The 13,802-nt window shown below is 39.9% G+C and overlaps 2 protein-coding genes across 1 annotated transcript in view; one reads left to right on the plus strand and one right to left on the minus strand.

The window, feature by feature from the left end:
- Positions 1-10,970, minus strand: part of Scrg1 (stimulator of chondrogenesis 1) — a 28,241-nt gene extending 17,271 nt beyond the window's left edge. Inside the window, exon 1 of the mRNA NM_033499.1 lies at positions 10,931-10,970. The gene's annotated coding sequence lies outside the window, so the exon portion shown is untranslated. The remainder of the gene's footprint in view (positions 1-10,930) is intronic.
- The window catches only part of Erich1 (glutamate-rich 1), a gene marked incomplete at its 5' end in the record, with an annotated part of 52,793,804 nt that overhangs the window by 8,195,551 nt on the left and 44,584,451 nt on the right, over positions 1-13,802 (plus strand).

A 13,802-nucleotide genomic window follows, 5' to 3' on the forward strand; every position in this document is an offset into this window, starting at 1 on the left:
AGGACTTCAAGAAAGACGTGAAGAACTCCGTTAGAGAAACACAGGAAAACATTAATAAACAAGGAGAAGCCTACAGAGAGGAATCGCAAAAATCCCTGAAAGAATTCCAGGAAAACACAATCAAACAGTTGAAGGAATTAAAAATGGAAATAGAAGCAATCAAGAAAGAACACATGGAAACAACCCTGGATATAGAAAACCAAAAGAAGAGACAAGGAGCTGTAGATACAAGCTTCACCAACAGAATACAAGAGATGGAAGAGAGAATCTCAGGAGCAGAAGATTCCATAGAAATCATTGACTCAACTGTCAAAGATAATGTAAAGCGGAAAAAGCTACTGGTCCAAAACATACAGGAAATCCAGGACTCAATGAGAAGATCAAACCTAAGGATAATAGGTATAGAAGAGAGTGAAGACTCCCAGCTCAAAGGACCAGTAAATATCTTCAACAAAATCATAGAAGAAAACTTCCCTAACCTAAAAAGAGAGATACCCATAGGCATACAAGAAGCCTACAGAACTCCAAATAGATTGGACCAGAAAAGAAACACCTCCCGTCACATAATAGTCAAAACACCAAACGCACAAAATAAAGAAAGAATATTAAAAGCAGTAAGGGAAAAAGGTCAAGTAACATATAAAGGCAGACTTATCAGAATCACACCAGACTTTTTGCCAGAAACTATGAAGGCTAGAAGATCCTGGACTGAGGTCATACAGACCCTAAGAGAACACAAATGCCAGCCCAGGTTACTGTATCCTGCAAAACTCTCAATTAACATAGATGGAGAAACCAAGATATTCCATGACAAAACCAAATTTACACAATATCTTTCTACAAATCCAGCACTACAAAGGATAATAAATGGTAAAGCCCAACATAAGGAGGCAAGCTATACCCTAGAAGAAGCAAGAAACTAATCGTCTTGGCAACAAAACAAAGAGAAGAAAAGCACACAAACATAACCATATATCCAAATATGAATATAACAGGAAGCAATAACCACAATTCCTTAATATCTCTCAACATCAATGGCCTCAACTCCCCAATAAAAAGACACAGATTAACAAACTGGATACGCAACGAGGACCCTGCATTCTGCTGCCTACAGGAAACACACCTCAGAGACAAAGACAGACACTACCTCAGAGTGAAAGGCTGGAAAACAACTTTCCAAGCAAATGGTCAGAAGAAGCAAGCTGGAGTAGCCATTCTAATATCAAATAAAATCAATTTTCAACTAAAAGTCATCAAAAAATATAAGGAAGGACACTTCATATTCATCAAAGGAAAAATCCACCAAGATGAACTCTCAATCCTAAATATCTATGCCCCAAATACAAGGGCACCTACATACGTAAAAGAAACCATACTAAAGCTCAAAACACACATTGCACCTCACACAATAATAGTAGGAGATTTCAACACCCCACTCTCATCAATGGACAGATCATGGAAACAGAAATTAAACAGAGACGTAGACAGACTAAGAGAAGTCATGAGCCAAATGGACTTAACAGATATTTATAGAACATTCTATCCTAAAGCAAAAGGATATACCTTCTTCTCAGCTCCTCATGGTACTTTCTCCAAAATTGACCATATAATTGGTCAATAAACGGGCCTCAACAGGTTCAGAAAGATAGAAATAATCCCATGCATGCTATCAGATCACCACTGCCTAAAACTAGTCTTCAATAACAATAAGGGAAGAATGCCCACATATACGTGGAAATTGAACAATGCTCTACTCAATTATAACCTGGTCAAGGAAGAAATAAAGAAAGAAATTAAAGACTTTTTAGAATTTAATGAAAATGAAGGTACAACGTACCCAAACTTATGGGACACAATGAAAGCTGTGCTAAGAGGAAAACTGAGTGCCTGCAGAAAGAAACAGGAAACAGCAAATGTCAGCAGCTTGACAGCACACCTAAAAGCTCTAGAACAAAAAGAAGCAAATACACCCAGGAGGAGTAGAAGGCAGGAAATAATCAAACTCAGAGCTGAAATCAACCAAGTAGAAACAAAAAGGACCATAGAAAGAATCAACAGAACCAAAAGTTGGTTCTTTGAGAAAATCAACAAGATAGATAAACCCTTAGCCAGACTAACGAGAGGACCCAGAGAGTGTGTCCAAATTAACAAAATCAGAAATGAAAAGGGAGACATAACTACAGATTCAGAGGAAATTCAAAAAATCATCAGATCTTACTATAAAAGCCTATATTCAACAAAACTTGAAAATCTGCAGGAAATGGACAACTTCCTAGACAGATACCAGGTACCGAAGTTAAATGAGGAACAGATAAACCAGTTAAACAACCCCATAACTCCTAAGGAAATAGAAGCAGTCATTAAAGGTCTCCCAACCAAAAAGAGCCCAGGTCCAGACGGGTTTAGTGCAGAATTCTATCAGACCTACATAGAAGACCTCATACCAATATTATCCAAACTATTCCACAAAATTGAAACAGATGGATCACTACCGAATACCTTCTACGAAGCCACAATTACTCTTATACCTAAACCACACAAAGACACAACAAAGAAAGAGAACTTCAGACCAATTTCCCTTATGAATATCGACGCAAAAATACTCAATAAAATTCTGGCAAACCGAATTCAAGAGCACATCAAAACAATCATCCACCATGATCAAGTAGGCTTCATTCCAGGCATGCAGGGATGGTTTAATATACGGAAAACCATCAACGTAATCCATTATATAAACAAACTGAAAGAACAAAACCACATGATCATTTCATTAGATGCTGAGAAAGCATTTGACAAAATTCAACACCCCTTCATGATAAAAGTCCTGGTAAGAATAGGAATTCAAGGCCCATACCTGAACATAGTAAAAGCCATATACAGCAAACCAGTTGCTAACATTAAACTAAATGGAGAGAAACTTGAAGCAATCCCACTAAAATCAGGGACTAGACAAGGCTGCCCACTCTCTCCCTACTTATTCAATATAGTTCTTGAAGTTCTAGCCAGAGCAATCAGACAACAAAAGGAGATCAAGGGGATACAGATCGGAAAAGAAGAAGTCAAAATATCACTATTTGCAGATGATATGATAGTATATTTAAGTGATCCCAAAAGTTCCACCAGAGAACTACTAAAGCTGATGAACAACTTCAGCAAAGTGGCTGGGTATAAAATTAACTCAAATAAATCCGTAGCCTTCCTCTACACAAAAAAGAAACAAGCCGAGAAAGAAATTAGGGAAATGACACCCTTCATAATAGACCCAAATAATATAAAGTACCTCGGTGTGACTTTAACCAAGCAAGTAAAAGATTTGTACAATAAGAACTTCAAGACACTGAAGAAAGAAATTGAAGAAGACCTCAGAAGATGGAAAGATCTCCCATGCTCACGGATTGGCAGGATTAATATAGTAAAAATGGCCATTTTACCAAAAGCGATCTACAGATTCAATGCAATCCCCATCAAAATACCAATCCAATTCTTCAAAGAGTTAGACAGAACAATTTGCAAATTCATCTGGAATAACAAAAAACCCAGGATAGCTAAAACTATCCTCAACAATAAAAGGACTTCAGGGGGAATCACTATCCCTGAACTCAAGCAGTATTACAGAGCAATAGTGATAAAAACTGCATGGTATTGGTACAGAGACAGACAGATAGACCAATGGAATAGAATTGAAGACCCAGAAATGAACCCACACACCTATGGTCACTTGATTTTTGACAAAGGAGCCAAAACCATCCAATGGAAAAAGGATAGCATTTTCAGCAAATGGTGCTGATTCAACTTGAGGTCAACATGTAGAAGAATGCAGATCAATCCATGCTTATCACCCTGTACAAAGCTTAAGTCCAAGTGGATCAAGGACCTCCACATCAAACCAGACACACTCAAACTAATAGAAGAAAAACTAGGGAAGCATCTGGAACACATGGGCACTGGAAAAAATTTCCTGAACAAAACACCAATGGCTTATGCTCTAAGATCAAGAATCGACAAATGGGATCTCATAAAACTGCAAAGCTTCTGTAAGGCAAAGGACACTGTGGTTAGGACAAAACGGCAACCAACAGATTGGGAAAAGATCTTTACCAATCCTACAACAGATAGAGGCCTTATATCCAAAATATACAAAGAACTCAAGAAGTTAGACCTCAGGGAGACAAATAACCCTATTAAAAATGGGGTTCAGAGCTAAACAAAGAATTCACAGCTGAGGAATGCTGAATGGCTGAGAAACACCTAAAGAAATGTTCAACATCTTTAGTCATAAGGGAAATGCAAATCAAAACAACCCTGAGATTTCACCTCACACCAGTGAGAATGGCTAAGATCAAAAACTCAGGTGACAGCAGATGCTGGAGAGGATGCAGAGAAAGAGGAACACTCCTCCATTGTTGGTGGGGTTGCAGACTGGTACAACCATTCTGGAAATCAGTCTGGAGGTTCCTCAGAAAATTGGACATTGAACTGCCTGAGGATCCAGCTATACCTCTCTTGGGCATATACCCAAAAGATGCCCCAACATATAAAAAAGACACGTGCTCCACTATGTTCATCGCAGCCTTATTTATAATAGCCAGAAGCTGGAAAGAACCCAGATGCCCTTCAACAGAGGAATGGATACAGAAAATGTGGTACATCTACACAATGGAATATTACTCAGCTATCAAAAACAATGACTTTATGAAATTCGTAGGCAAATGATTGGAACTGGAAAATATCATCCTGAGTGAGGTAACCCAATCACAGAAAAACACACATGCTATGCACTCATTGATAAGTGGCTATTAGCCCAAATGCTTGAATTACCCTAGATGCCTAGAACAAATGAAACTCAAGACGGATGATCAAAATGTGAGTGCTTTACTCCTTCTTTAAAAGGGGAACAAGAATACCCTTGGCAGGGAATAGAGAGGCAAAGATTAAAACAGAGACTGAAGGAACACCCATTCAGAGCCTGCCCCACATGTGGCCCATACATATACAGCCACCCAATTAGACAAGATGGATGAAGCAAAGAAGTGCAGGCTGACAGGAGCCGGATGTAGATCTCTCCTGAGAGACACAGCCAGAATACAGCAAACACAGAGGCGAATGCCAGCAGCAAACCACTGAACTGAGAATAGGACCCCCGTTGAAGGAATCAGAGAAAGAACTGGAAGAGCTTGAAGGGGCTCGAGACCTCATATGTACAACAATGCCAAGCAACCAGAGCTTCCTGGGACTAAGCCACTACCTAAAGACTATACATGGACTGACCCTGGACTCTGACCTCATAGGTAGCAATGAATATCCTAGTAAGAGCACCAGTGGAAGGGGAAGCCCTGGTCCTGCTAATACTGAACCCCCAGTCAACTAGACTGTTGGGGGGAGGATGGCAATGGGGGGAGGATGGGGAGGGGAACACCCATAAGGAAGGGGAGGGGAGAGGGGGATGTTTGCCTGGAAACCGGGAAAGGGAATAACACTCGAAATGTATATAAGAAATACTCAAGTTAATAAAAAAAAGAGAGAGTAATAAGGAGGGTGGTGGGATGGTGTGCCCAATGTCCTCTTCTGACCTCTGGTCATATACACGGGTAGATGCACATACAAACATTCAAATGGGATAAAGTGAGATCTCTACAGGTCCTTCCCCAAGATAAAATGTGTTTTTACAGTGTTGTTCATTCAACAAATATGAGCCACACATTGCATTGCTTTATCGTCTGATATGAGGTGATATATATGTATATATGATATATATGTATGTATATCTATGTATTTACATTTATATTTATAGAAAAGTATATTATGTTATATATATGTGTGTATATATATAATAAGCACACATGCACATGTGGAGTGGAGTTACCAATGGTAAAGGCTACCCTTATTATTTTCATTTTCTTGAGTTTATCTGGTATTCTTGGTTCTTCCAACAGTTATTGCTATAATGGAAACACTCAAAATATTTGTTCAGTTAATCAGATAAACTAGATTGCTTCTCTTTCCTTCCTTTAACACAATTATACATTATATTATATAAAATAATTTTATAATAGTATTTATATATAAATATATATATAATATATAGTTTTAAACGAAGTTATAATGTTTAGGCTGGGGAGATCCCTCAGCATGTAACAGCTACTGAGTTCAGGTACTCTCTTATAATTTTAAGTCAGATGGGAATAATAAATATGAACTGTATCTCTAATATACAGCTTATATTATTCAACACAGACAATCTGCAGTTAGAGAAAGGATTTGTCTATTTTATTTTAGGAAAATGTCCTAGACATCATGCAACTTTAAGCAGGTGAGATGGGATTATTTTCTAATCAAAATATAAATAACCAAAATTAACAGCATGATCTGGGTATGATTAGTCCACATCTCGAATCTCAGTCCTTGCAAGGCAGAGGAAAATGAGTGACTCACTCAAAGCCAGTTGGGCTATATAGCAAGAGCTGAGCCTGACAGATCTGAGTTCTGTCCCCTAGAGCATGCCAAATAGGAGAGAACTGACTCCCACAGATTCTGTTTGAACCTCCTGCATGCCCACTCTCCCTGAGCACACCCAATCAGTCAGTTAGTCAATTAATCAATCAATCAATCAATGTATATATGAATGTATGTAAAAAAAATTAAAAGCGTGTGTGTGTGTGTGTGTGTGTGTGTGTGTGTTTAATCACAAGAGTCAACAGTATCAAGCATCTAACTTTAATCTCTCTCACTAGGTTTCTGTCAAAGGTTTGGGTGCAGGTGGAGGGTGTGGGTGATGGAGGGAAGAAAGAAACATCTCTCTTTAATGCATTTGAAGTTTGTTGTTGTTGTGTGTATACACACACACACACACACACATACACACACACACACACTCACACACGAATATGTATTTAAGACAGGGTCTTACAGTGCAGCCCTGACTGCCCTGGAACTTGCTATGTAGACTAGGCTGGCCGTGAAGTGTCTGCCTATCTCTGCCTCTGAATGCTGAGATCAGAGGTGAGCACCACAGTGCCCAGCATGGGTTTTCTAACTTTCACTCTGAAGCTATGTCCTAAATTATAGCTTAATTTTATCAGCATTCTATAGCTTTTCTATAAGATCTTCTATCTAGCCATTGTGCCCCCCCCCCCTTCTCCAACCTCTTCTCATTTCTTCCTTGGATTGCTACAATGTCTTTTGTCTTACCTACTTTTGTTTCTGAGCTCATTTTATGGCTCTTGGCTGCTCAAACTTCCTTTCCATTTGATTGCCCGTATTAGAACGTAATTGCCCTTTCATTTTAAATAATTAAGCTGATTTTTATTTGTTATACATTTTAATTAAAATAGAATTGTATCATCTTTCTTCTTTCCTTTACTCCCTCCCACCCCTCCTATGCCCCACTCCACTTCCAAATTGATAGCATCTTTTTCTTTGAGGACTATTGCTACACAGGAGAGGAAAAATTAGCCTATCCCAGAGATGAGCCCCTTTCTGGTTATCCAGTACAGAATGGTCAGCCCTGAAACCATATACACACAAACAACAAAAACCTACTAAACAGGTTTGTGTGTGTGTGTGTGTGTGTGTGTGTGTGTGTGTATGTGTGTGTGTTAATTATATGTTTAAGGACTGAGGAGATGGCTTAGCAGTTAAAACCATTTACTGGAGTTTAATTCCTAGCATCCACCTCAGGCAACTTCCAACTGCTTGTAACTTAGGTTCTGGGAGATTCAGAACCTCTTTTGACCTTTGCAGGTTCATACACAATGTGATACACATAAATTATTAAACACACGCACACACACACACACTCCTGTAAAAAAAACAGTTTTAAAAATGACTAAAAGCTACTTATTTTGCATTGAAAATACAGGAAAAACCGAATAAATACCACCTAGCATCTCAGTATAGGGAAGAGAGCAGTTGACATTCCGGCACGTAGACTTTGAGCACTACTGTTCAGTTTGGTGGTGCATACAGAATGGTGTGAATGAGAGGAAGCTGAGCCAGGGGCAAAGGCTTGAAACTTGAACATTTGTGGATTGTGTAGAAGATAAATCAGCAGAAAGGAATTATAAGCCAGGAAGGAAATGGGGAAAGGACAGGGTTGTAAGATGGTGAATCTGGGTTTGGAGGACACGTGAGTGGGAAGCTGAGGAAAACTGGTATTAAATTTGCTATTAACTGAAACATGCTCCTTCAAGTAAACCCATTGTACTCATGCACATAAAATAAATCTTTTCTTAAAAGAGTGCAAAGGTGCTGGAGAGAGTTCCAAGTATGTAAGCGCATTTTTGTATCTTACAGCTCTTACAGAAGACTCAGAAGTTCAGCTCTCAGCACCCATGTCAAGCAACTCACAAACTTCCTGTAACTCTAGGGAATCACACTTGTGGTAACATACACATGTAGAGTGTGTATGCACACACATACACACATGCTTATACACACATGTACACATGCACACATACATACACATACACATGCACACACAATCTTTTTTTAAATTGGAAGGCACCAATTTCATACAACTTCAAGAATAATATGATGATAATTAAATGTGGATGGTCACTAGATATCGAAGTGAAAATGTCAAGTAGTTGAGGAGTTGAATATACTCTTTAAACGTCAAGGTTGGAAGTAGACATATGAGCCTAATCATGAGGTTTTTTATGGCAGTGATAGCCACTTGTACACTTGGCCATGAGAGAACATAGACTGAGGAGAGGCAAGGAGGAGGACTGCATTGATCCGAGGCTTGGAAGAGGATATGCCAACATCATGAAGGTAAGGCCTGAAGCTTAAAAAGTTTTTAGAAACATCACTCAGGCACCCGATTCAGTGCTTGACTCAAAGAAAAAGCCCGAAAATATTCACTGAAAGAATGAACAAATAAATCTCTGGAAAGGCAGATATGTTGTCATACCATGCCCGTCACGTCTGTGCCACAGCACAGACCTGTGTTTTTGCCCAAGGCTCAGTGTTCAGCGATGGAAATTTCCAGAGCTGGCAAGCACTTAGGGTGGACTTTTTCCTTCCTGACTTTTTTTTTAACACTTAATAAATTATATGTTGTAAGTGAAGCCTTCTCTTCCTTTCCTTAGGCTCAGATAACAAATGGGCAGTGTCTGGACAGGTTGTCCCCTGGGTATATTTGTCAGTTTTCTCCCCACCAAGAAACACCTACCAAATCCTTGGAGATCATTCAAAACTGTATATTTTTCAAATGCAAACCAGAGTGAGACAACTGATCATTTTGAAGAAAGTTTCTCTACTTTTTTTTTCTATTTTCAGTCATGTGCATACCCTTAAAATTCCTCCTGGAGAATCTGAGTTGCAAGAAATCCCAAGGAAAAACTGTAGGTCTGAAGGAGCATGAGAACCTTTGAGACTGTTTATGCACTGGTTTTCTAAAAGCTTCAATCAGATGATCTTAATATTGCTCCTGATATGATACTGTTTATATCCCAATATTGGTGTTCTTCAACATTTACATAGGCACAACACAAACTGTCAGGAAAAAAACCATCTCTGCAGAAGATGCAAAATTACAAAGAAGGCATTTTCACATTAGCATCACTGAGTTGCTGCTCTGTCGTTTGGAAGGGAATTGCAAAGTTTAGTTCTGTGAGAGTTTTTGGCAGGCTTTTGAATGGCTGGAGTTAAATGGAGACTTAAAAAGAAAAACTAAACTATGTGACGGCCAAAACTAACAAGGTGATGCAGCTTAACTATTCAGACCCTTGTGGTGCAGCAGCCGTGGCTGTAACTGATGCCAGTTCTGGGAACCAGTGTTCAGGGCAGTGGAATAACACAGCGTTGATGAATTAGGCTGAGAGAGCAGTCCATTCTCAGATGTCTGTCAGCAGCTAACGGGAGAGAAGCAAGCCAGCAAAAATCAACGGACAACTCCAGCCCTTCATGTTTGACACTGGAGATTTCAAACTGGGAGTTGGGTGATATTAAAATTGTTACCCTTGCTATGCTCGCTTGGGCACTGAAACACAATCGGTTATTGTTTCCATCTTTTACTTCTCTTATCAACTGTCTTAGAGGGGGTTTTGCTAGGGCAGCCAAGTTCTGAAATGACTATCTCAAGGCAGCATATGTCAAGGAACAGAAATGGCATAGAAAACAGATAACACACATGGCATCCTGAGCCCTCAGGATACCTTTACCCTCGAGGAAGCAGCCGACATAGTCGCTGGAGGTCTGCTTTCAACTTAGTGCAGCGTGCGATGAGGTAATGCTGATAACCTTGTGTCGTTCTAATTTCGTTCTGACCACAAACACTAACTCATCAAAGGAGAAAAGGAGCAACCGCTGGGAGAGCTTTTCATAGACTGTGCAAGTAACCGAGTCAAGGAATCTTAAAAGGAATTTTAAGTCCTGAAGGGAGAGACTTCTCTCCATTCTAGCAAGCACAGACTCTGTGCTGTGTTCCATGGTCAGAACACCAAGTATGAATTCCCTCTTTGTGTCGTGCATTGCTACCAGTTTCTTTTCAGGAATCATAGCTTCTAAAGGCAAAACCATTGGCTTTCTTCGACATTACAATTAGCTTTGTGCAGAGGACCGATCGAGTGATTGTGTGTTTTATCACTCACACATAATTCTGAGGGCTGGGGGTGTGGGACGGGAGCACTGGATGCAGAGTAAATCTGCACATTAAATGAATGACACCAACCAAGCAGCCTCCTCTGGAAAATGTGGCCAATGGTATTCCCAGTCAAGGAGCCACATTTGCTATCCTCTTTTCATCAGGGTCTTTGCTCTGTCCATCCCTTTCAAAGTGCACACACCATTCCTTTAGAGCCTTAAAGGACTCCTCAATCTTTATGTCTTTCCCCTCTCTTCAGCGTGCACATATATTTCTGCTCACCTATGGCAACAACTTAGAAGACAATAAATGATATAAAATGTTTACATAGAAAAAAATACATACCTTTTTCTTTCTTTTCAGTGTTATTGGCAGGAGAATCTTCTTAAATGCTCCAGCTCACTGGGTTAGTCTGGGCAAAGGAGAGGAGAGGAGGTGCTGGAAGGAGGTTCTTTACAAGTGAAGCTTTGTCTGCCTTGTCTCTCTGCCTGGGATTGACAGTCTCTGCTCCCAGCCAGAAAGGAGGGGAGAAGGGGAGTGGAAGGAGACAGGAGCTGCCTCTCTTGGGCTCTTCCAAAGCAGAATGAACTGAACAGTTTAGTCACAGAGAGAAATAGCTAGTCTATACAAGAACACTCATGATCCAGAGTCTCTAGCAATAAAACTTGAAGCCTTGGGAATTAAAAAAAAACAAAAACAAAAACAAAAAACAAACAAACAAAACAAAACAAAAAAACAAAAAAAAAAGAAAAAAAACACAGAGTGACTGATATATTTTTTAAAATGTGGTATGATGAGATGGGATGGGGTGACTTAGTGGGCCCATGCTGAGGCATCCAACACAATGAGGTACCAGCCATAGTTTAGTATAAAATAAATTTTATTTTGGGGCATGAGAAGGGGGGCAGAGAAGAACAGAGAGAGGAGAGAGAGGGGGGAAAGAGAGAGAGAGAGAGAAAGAGAGAGAGAGAGAGAGAGAGAGAGAGAGAGAGAGAGAGAGAGAGAGGCCAGTCATGAACAAGAGGAGAGTAAAGGTGAGAGAGAACTAGGAGCAGTGGGGTGGGGTGGGGTGAGGTGGGTGGCAGTCAGAGAAAGGGAGAGGGCCAGACAGTTCTTTTACAGTGAGTCAGGCATATACCTGGCTGTTGCTGGGCAACTGTTGGGCAGAGCCTAGAAGAAATGCTAACAGTGACTTTTACCTGGAGAGAAGTTTGAGGTGGGGGAGAAGGAGAGAAGGAGAGAGATGAGGCAGAAGATATGTTACTTAGGACAAAAACAGAGCATCTCTTGTCCTTTCATAGTGTCCCTCAGCACTTATATAATTTAGGACATTTTGATAAAAGATATTTTCAAATTCATATTTTGTCCTTTACATCTTATCCATTTGATGAAAGCAGAGATAAATAAAAATTATTTTGGGTCTCAAAAAAGGGACAACAGGAGTTCCCTGTATTTTGAACAAATAGTAAAATTCTAGAAAGCCCAACCTCTATTTAACTATCTTTTAGTCAATTTGTTTGTTGAGACATGATCTCACTGTTTAGTCCTGGATGGTCTAGAACTTTCTATGAAGATTATCATGGCCTCTAATTTGCAGAGATAGCCCTGCCTTAGCCTCGTGAGTGCTGAGATTGCAGGCGTATACCACCACCTCCACTGTCCGCTAGGCCTTTAAACTCAGGGGCAACGTCATAGGAACTTGGAGCTTTATAACGAAGTGTGAGTTACTTACGAAGAGAACAGAGGGAAGACATCCATTCCATTATATTAAGAAAAGCACAGTGGTGAGGGATAGAGTAACAACTTTGTGGACGACTAGTAGCTTTGTGTAGCTGAAGAAGCCAGAGATCTGGGAAATGAGATTAGATAGGAAGAAGGTTGGAAGTACCTTAAATAACAAAGATTATGCTCTAGTTTCTTTTCTTTTTTTTTCTTTTCTCTTTTTTTTTTCGGAGCTGGGGACCGAACCCAGGGCCTTGCGCTCGCTATGCAAGCGCTCTACCGCTGAGCTAAATCCCCAACCCCTATGCTCTAGTTTCTATTTCTTTTGCTCGGATAAAATACCCTGACGAAAATCAACTCAGAGGAGAAGGGTTTGTTTTAGTACACCAGTTCAGGTTGTATTTTAAATAAAAAAAATAGTCAAGGCTCAAGGCAGCAGGAACTTCAAATGCTAGTCACATCGCGCCCCCAACCATGTGCAGGAAGTAATGATGTACACATGCTCCCCTGATTGCTCCCCTGTGTTCAACTTGATTTCTCCACTCTTAACAGTTCAAGTCCCTTTGCCTAGGAGTGGCGCCTCCCATGGTAAATCATGTCTCCTTACACACACGCCCACAGACCAACCCAATGTAGAACATCCCTAATTGAGACCTTCATTCTGGAAGATTGTGTCATGTTAACAGTTAAAGCTAAGTATCACCTCATAGTATAAATCCAGGACTTTATCCTGAAAGTTAATGAAAGAAAGAAAGAAAGAAAGAAAGAAAGAAAGAAAGAAAGAAAGAAAGAAAGACTAGAAAATGACTTGCCATTTCAGTGTGAAAGAATTATAGGGTAAGAGGAAACATCATTGAGATGGGCTGGAGGAGCAGAACTGTAACAGTAACCTCTAAGTGGAAACAGGAAGAAGGTAACACTGAATTAGCAGTGAAGGGAAAACTGAATCAGCCCGAGCTGAAAGAAGAGAGCATTAAATTCTCAAAGGCTTGGGCCTTGATGGTCTGTGCTGTCATTCATCTGGAAAAAGAACCCGAAAGGGAGAGCTTTTATTCAAACAGGAAAACAAATATAAAAGTTTTGGCTAGCGTCGGAGTAGGAAGACAGAAATTAGTTACTTGGTAAATGTTGAGTTTAAGGAGCACTTGGGAATGTTTAATTGGCAACTGGTTGTGGAGACCTGGAGCTCAGGAAAAAAAATCTGGCTAGAGAATTCTTGTTTGCTAACTAATCAACTAAATGCCAAGTAATGCCAATTATATGACTTGTAGAGTTTTTCAACTAAGCGACAGTGGAAACATGGCTGTGCCCCCTAAAGCTTACTGTGTATTATGGTATGCATATTATATGTGAGAATATATTTTCCCTTGTTATGACCCTCTGAAACGGCTTCTATTATAGCACTTCTCAATGCTTGAGAGAATATCAGAGATGTTAAATAACTTGCCCAAGGCCCAAGGCCAGGAAAAGATAGGATTCATGGAATTCTAGTGTC

This window comes from Rattus norvegicus, chromosome 16 (assembly GCF_021556685.1).
Source record: "Rattus norvegicus strain SHRSP/BbbUtx chromosome 16, alternate assembly SHRSP_T2T, whole genome shotgun sequence".
Lineage (NCBI taxonomy): Eukaryota > Metazoa > Chordata > Mammalia > Rodentia > Muridae > Rattus > Rattus norvegicus.